This window comes from Lepisosteus oculatus, chromosome 14 (assembly GCF_040954835.1).
Source record: "Lepisosteus oculatus isolate fLepOcu1 chromosome 14, fLepOcu1.hap2, whole genome shotgun sequence".
Classification (NCBI taxonomy): Eukaryota; Metazoa; Chordata; class Actinopteri; order Semionotiformes; family Lepisosteidae; genus Lepisosteus; species Lepisosteus oculatus.
The window spans coordinates 27,135,434-27,141,433 of record NC_090709.1 but is presented as its reverse complement, the minus strand read 5'-3'; the positions used below and the strand labels follow the sequence as shown (position 1 = coordinate 27,141,433).

The window sequence follows — 6,000 nt, the reverse complement described above, 5'->3', positions numbered from 1 at the left end:
AGCTGAAAAGAGACACAGCGCTTCGGCTGTGGAGACTTGTTCGGCTGGCGTTCGGAGAGTCGCGTTTTTCAGAATTGTATTGAGATCGTTTTCCACAGAGCTCAGATGTCAAAGCACAGCAGCAGCTCTCCACAGCGATCCTCTATAGCGCCCTTTCTCCCGCAGCTCCGTCCTCATTGGAAGGAAGGAAGAGTGAAAGGCTGAAGTGAAATGGAGCGGGAACGAAGGCAGTGAAGAGAGAGAACATGGGAAGAAGAGAAAAACGCAAGGGAAAAAAAGCAGCGTCGTAAAAGAGGTGACGGAGCTGTCCTCTCAATAAGAAGGGTGACAGCGAGCCTTGCTCTCGCTTACGGCCACACCCCCTTGAGCACGCCTGATCTCGTCTGATCTCGGAAGCTAAACAGGGATGGGCCTGGTTAGTACTTGGATGGGAGACCGCCTGGGAATACCAGGTGCTGTAAGCTTTTAAGCAAAGGAGGCGCCCTATCCCCGCTCGCTCGCTCACTCCCCTGTTCACACGAGCAGTGCGGCTTGTCCGTCTGTTTATTTCTCAGCTTGGGCGAGACACGGGTGCTTGTGTATTAGCGTGAGCGTTTTTTATTCTGATCAGGAACAGTTTTACAAGTCCGCAAAGGATCGAGGAAAGGTTTATCGCCAGCTGAAAAGAGACACAGCGCTTCGGCTGTGGAGACTTGTTCGGCTGGCGTTCGGAGAGTCGCGTTTTTCAGAATTGTATTGAGATCGTTTTCCACAGAGCTCAGATGTCAAAGCACAGCAGCAGCTCTCCACAGCGATCCTCTATAGCGCCCTTTCTCCCGCAGCTCCGTCCTCATTGGAAGGAAGCAAAAGTGAAAGGCTGAAGTGAAATAGAGCGGGGACGAAGGCAGTGAAGAGAGAGAACGTGGGAAGAAGAGAAAAACGCAAGGGAAAAAAAGCAGCGTCGAAAAAGAGGTGACGGAGCTGTCCTCTCAATAAGAAGGGTGCCAGCGAACCTTGCTATTGCTTACGGCCACACTCCCTTGAGCACTCCTGATCTCGTCTGATCTCGGAAGCTAAACAGGGATGGGCCTGGTTAGTACTTGGATGGGAGACCGCCTGGGAATACCAGGTGCTGTAAGCTTTTAAGCGCAGGAGGCGCCCTATCCCCGCTCGCTCGCTCATTCCCCTGTTCACACGAGCAGTGCGGCTTGTCCGTCTGTTTATTTGTCAGCTTTGGCGAGACACGGGTGCTTGTGTATTAGCGTGAGCGTTTTTTATTCTGATCAGGAACAGTTTTACAAGTCCGCAAAGGATCGAGGAAAGGTTTATCGCCAGCTGAAAAGAGACACAGCGCTTCGGCTGTGGAGACTTGTTCGGCTGGCGTTCGGAGAGTCGCGTTTTTCAGAATTGTATTGAGATCGTTTTCCACAGAGCTCAGATGTCAAAGCACAGCAGCAGCTCTCCACAGCGATCCTCTATAGCGCCCTTTCTCCCGCAGCTCCGTCCTCATTGGAAGGAAGCAAGAGTGAAAGGCTGAAGTGAAATAGAGCGGGGACGAAGGCAGTGAAGAGAGAGAACGTGGGAAGAAGAGAAAAACGCAAGAGAAAAAAAGCAGCGTCGTAAAAGAGGTGACGGAGCTGTCCTCTCAATAAGAAGGGTGCCAGCGAGCCTTGCTCTTGCTTACGGCCACACCCCCTTGAGCACGCCTGATCTCGTCTGATCTCGGAAGCTAAACAGGGATGGGCCTGGTTAGTACTTGGATGGGAGACCGCCTGGGAATACCAGGTGCTGTAAGCTTTTAAGCAAAGGAGGCGCCCTATCCCCGCTCGCTCGCTCACTCCCCTGTTCACACGAGCAGTGCGGCTTGTCCGTCTGTTTATTTCTCAGCTTGGGCGAGACACGGGTGCTTGTGTATTAGCGTGAGCGTTTTTTATTCTGATCAGGAACAGTTTTACAAGTCCGCAAAGGATCGAGGAAAGGTTTATCGCCAGCTGAAAAGAGACACAGCGCTTCGGCTGTGGAGACTTGTTCGGCTGGCGTTCGGAGAGTCGCGTTTTTCAGAATTGTATTGAGATCGTTTTCCACAGAGCTCAGATGTCAAAGCACAGCAGCAGCTCTCCACAGCGATCCTCTATAGCGCCCTTTCTCCCGCAGCTCCGTCCTCATTGGAAGGAAGCAAAAGTGAAAGGCTGAAGTGAAATAGAGCGGGGACGAAGGCAGTGAAGAGAGAGAACGTGGGAAGAAGAGAAAAACGCAAGGGAAAAAAAGCAGCGTCGAAAAAGAGGTGACGGAGCTGTCCTCTCAATAAGAAGGGTGCCAGCGAACCTTGCTCTTGCTTACGGTCACACTCCCTTGAGCACGCCTGATCTTGTCTGATTTCGGAAGCTAAACAGGGATGGGCCTGGTTAGTACTTGGATGGGAGACCGCCTGGGAATACCAGGTGCTGCAAGCTTTTAAGCGCAGGAGGCGCCCTATCCCCGCTCGCTCGCTCATTCCCCTGTTCACACGTGCAGTGCGGCTTGTCCGTCTGTTTATTTGTCAGCTCTGGCGAGACACGGGTGCTTGTGTATTAGCGTGAGCGTTTTTTATTCTGATCAGGAACAGTTTTACAAGTCCGCAAAGGATCGAGGAAAGGTTAATCGCCAGCTGAAAAGAGACACAGCGCTTCGGCTGTGGAGACTTGTTCGGCTGGCGGTCGGAGAGTCGCGTTTTTCAGAATTGTATTGAGATCGTTTTCCACAGAGCTCAGATGTCAAAGCACAGCAGCAGCTCTCCACAGCGATCCTCTATAGCGCCCTTTCTCCCGCAGCTCCGTCTTCATTGGAAGGAAGCAAAAGTGAAAGGCTGAAGTGAAATAGAGCGGGGACGAAGGCAGTGAAGAGAGAGAACGTGGGAAGAAGAGAAAAACGCAAAGGAAAAAAAGCAGCGTCGTAAAAGAGGTGACGGAGCTGTCCTCTCAATAAGAACGGTGCCAGCGAGCCTTGCTCTTGCTTACGGCCACACCCCCTTGACCACGCCTGATCTCATCTGATCTTGGAAGCTAAACAGGGATGGGCCTGGTTAGTACTTGGATGGGAGACCGCCTGGGAATACCAGGTGCTGTCAGCTTTTAAGCGCAGGAGGCGCCCTATCCCCGCTCGCTCGCTCATTCCCCTGTTCACACGTGCAGTTCGGCTTGTCCGTCTGTTTATTTCTCAGCTTTGGCGAGACACGGGTGCTTGTGTATTAGCGTGATCGTTTTTTATTCTGATCAGGAACAGTTTTACAAGTCCGCAAAGGATCGAGGAAAGGTTTATCGCCAGCTGAAAAGAGACACAGCGCTTCGGCTGTGGAGACTTGTTCGGCTGGCGTTCGGAGAGTCGCGTTTTTCAGAATTGTATTGAGATCGTTTTCCACAGAGCTCAGATGTCAAAGCACAGCAGCAGCTCTCCACAGCGATCCTCTATAGCGCCCTTTCTCCCGCAGCTCCGTCCTCATTGGAAGGAAGCAAGAGTGAAAGGCTGAAGTGAAATAGAGCGGGGACGAAGGCAGTGAAGAGAGAGAACGTGGGAAGAAGAGAAAAACGCAAGAGAAAAAAAGCAGCGTCGTAAAAGAGGTGACGGAGCTGTCCTCTCAATAAGAAGGGTGCCAGCGAGCCTTTTGCTCGCTTACGGCCACACCCCCTTGAGCACGCCTGATCTCGTCTGATCTCGGAAGCTAAACAGGGATGGGCCTGGTTAGTACTTGGATGGGAGACCGCCTGGGAATACCAGGTGCTGTAAGCTTTTAAGCGCAGGAGGCGCCCTATCCCCGCTCGCTCGCTCATTCCCCTGTTCACACGTGCAGTGCGGCTTGTCCGTCTGTTTATTTGTCAGCTTTGGCGAGACACGGGTGCTTGTGTATTAGCGTGATCGTTTTTTATTCTGATCAGGAACAGTTTTACAAGTCCGCAAAGGATCGAGGAAAGGTTTATCGCCAGCTGAAAAGAGACATAGCGCTTCGGCTGTGGAGACTTGTTCGGCTGGCGTTCGGAGAGTCGCGTTTTTCAGAATTGTATTGAGATCGTTTTCCACAGAGCTCAGATGTCAAAGCACAGCAGCAGCTCTCCACAGCGATCCTCTATAGCGCCCTTTCTCCCGCAGCTCCGTCCTCATTGGAAGGAAGCAAGAGTGAAAGGCTGAAGTGAAATAGAGCGGGACGAAGGCAGTGAAGAGAGAGAACGTGGGAAGAAGAGAAAAACGCAAGAGAAAAAAAGCAGCGTCGTAAAAGAGGTGACGGAGCTGTCCTCTCAATAAGAAGGGTGCCAGCGAGCCTTGCTCTCGCTTACGGCCACACCCCCTTGAGCACGCCTGATCTCGTCTGATCTCGGAAGCTAAACAGGGATGGGCCTGGTTAGTACTTGGATGGGAGACCGCCTGGGAATACCAGGTGCTGTAAGCTTTTAAGCGCAGGAGGCGCCCTATCCCCGCTCGCTCGCTCATTCCCCTGTTCACACGTGCAGTGCGGCTTGTCCGTCTGTTTATTTGTCAGCTTTGGCGAGACACGGGTGCTTGTGTATTAGCGTGAGCGTTTTTTTATTCTGATCAGGAACAGTTTTACAAGTCTGCAAAGGATCGAGGAAAGGTTTATCGCCAGCTGAAAAGAGACACAGCGCTTCGGCTGTGGAGACTTGTTCGGCTGGCGTTCGGAGAGTCGCGTTTTTCAGAATTGTATTGAGATCGTTTTCCACAGAGCTCAGATGTCAAAGCACAGCAGCAGCTCTCCACAGCGATCCTCTATAGCGCCCTTTCTCCCGCAGCTCCGTCCTCATTGGAAGGAAGCAGGAGTGAAAGGCTGAAGTGAAATAGAGCGGGGACGAAGGCAGTGAAGAGAGAGAACGTGGGAAGAAGAGAAAAACGCAAGGGAAAAAAAGCAGCGTCGTAAAAGAGGTGACGGAGCTGTCCTCTCAATAAGAAGGGTGCCAGCGAGCCTTGCTCTTGCTTATGGCCACACCCCCTTGAGCACGCCTGATCTCGTCTGATCTCGGAAGCTAAACAGGGATGGGCTTGGTTAGTACTTGGATGAGAGACCCCCTGGGAGTACCAGGTGCTGTAAGCTTTTAAGCGCAGGAGGCGCCCTATCCCCGCTCGCTCGCTCATTCCCCTGTTCACACGTGCAGTGCGGCTTGTCCGTCTGTTTATTTGTCAGCTTTGGCGAGACACGGGTGCTTGTGTATTAGCGTGAGCGTTTTTTATTCTGATCAGGAACAGTTTTACAAGTCCGCAAAGGATCGAAGAAAGGTTTATCGCCAGCTGAAAAGAGACACAGCGCTTCGGCTGTGGAGACTTGTTCGGCTGGCGTTCGGAGAGTCGCGTTTTTCAGAATTGTATTGAGATCGTTTTCCACAGAGCTCAGATGTCAAAGCACAGCAGCAGCTCTCCACAGCGATCCTCTATAGCGCCCTTTCTCCCGCAGCTCCGTCCTCATTGGAAGGAAGCAAGAGTGAAAGGCTGAAGTGAAATAGAGCGGGGACGAAGGCAGTGAAGAGAGAGAACGTGGGAAGAAGAGAAAAACGCAAGGGAAAAAGAGCAGCGTCATAAAAGAGGTGACGGAGCTGTCCTCTCAATAAGAAGGGTGCCAGCGAGCCTTGCTCTCGCTTACGGCCACACCCCCTTGAGCACGCCTGATCTCGTCTGATCTCGGAAGCTAAACAGGGATGGGCCTGGTTAGTACTTGGATGGGAGACCGCCTGGGAATACCAGGTGCTGTAAGCTTTTAAGCGCAGGAGGCGCCCTATCCTCGCTCGCTCGCTCATTCCCCTGTTCACACGTGCAGTGCGGCTTGTCCGTCTGTTTATTTGTCAGCTTTGGCGAGACACGGGTGCTTGTGTATTAGCGTGAGCGTTTTTTATTCTGATCAGGAACAGTTTTACAAGTCCGCAAAGGATCGAAGAAAGGTTTATCGCCAGCTGAAAAGAGACACAGCGCTTCGGCTGTGGAGACTTGTTCGGCTGGCGTTCGGAGAGTCGCGTTTTTCAGAATTGTATTGAGATCGTTTTCCAC

General features: G+C 52.1%; 7 non-coding genes and 2 pseudogenes across 7 annotated transcripts; all 9 read left to right on the top strand.

Moving 5' to 3' along the window:
- The first annotated feature begins 345 nt into the window (after positions 1 to 345).
- On the top strand, positions 346 to 464 carry LOC138244231 (5S ribosomal RNA). The gene has a single exon (XR_011192844.1). It is a non-coding gene; the product is annotated as a 5S ribosomal RNA (ribosomal RNA).
- Positions 465 to 1,001: 537 nt separating this feature from the next.
- Positions 1,002 to 1,120, top strand: LOC138216233 (5S ribosomal RNA). Its single transcript, XR_011179945.1, has one exon. It is a non-coding gene; the product is annotated as a 5S ribosomal RNA (ribosomal RNA).
- Positions 1,121 to 1,657: 537 nt separating this feature from the next.
- LOC138244230 (5S ribosomal RNA) lies at positions 1,658 to 1,776 on the top strand. Its single transcript, XR_011192843.1, has one exon. It is a non-coding gene; the product is annotated as a 5S ribosomal RNA (ribosomal RNA).
- Positions 1,777 to 2,313: 537 nt separating this feature from the next.
- Positions 2,314 to 2,432, top strand: LOC138218830 (5S ribosomal RNA; annotated as a pseudogene).
- Positions 2,433 to 2,969: 537 nt separating this feature from the next.
- Positions 2,970 to 3,088, top strand: LOC138217335 (5S ribosomal RNA). Its single transcript, XR_011181047.1, has one exon. It is a non-coding gene; the product is annotated as a 5S ribosomal RNA (ribosomal RNA).
- Positions 3,089 to 3,625: 537 nt separating this feature from the next.
- On the top strand, positions 3,626 to 3,744 carry LOC138244228 (5S ribosomal RNA). The gene has a single exon (XR_011192841.1). It is a non-coding gene; the product is annotated as a 5S ribosomal RNA (ribosomal RNA).
- Positions 3,745 to 4,280: 536 nt separating this feature from the next.
- On the top strand, positions 4,281 to 4,399 carry LOC138244227 (5S ribosomal RNA). The gene has a single exon (XR_011192840.1). It is a non-coding gene; the product is annotated as a 5S ribosomal RNA (ribosomal RNA).
- Positions 4,400 to 4,937: 538 nt separating this feature from the next.
- On the top strand, positions 4,938 to 5,056 carry LOC138218440 (5S ribosomal RNA; annotated as a pseudogene).
- Positions 5,057 to 5,593: 537 nt separating this feature from the next.
- LOC138244226 (5S ribosomal RNA) lies at positions 5,594 to 5,712 on the top strand. Its single transcript, XR_011192839.1, has one exon. It is a non-coding gene; the product is annotated as a 5S ribosomal RNA (ribosomal RNA).
- Positions 5,713 to 6,000: the final 288 nt, after the last annotated feature.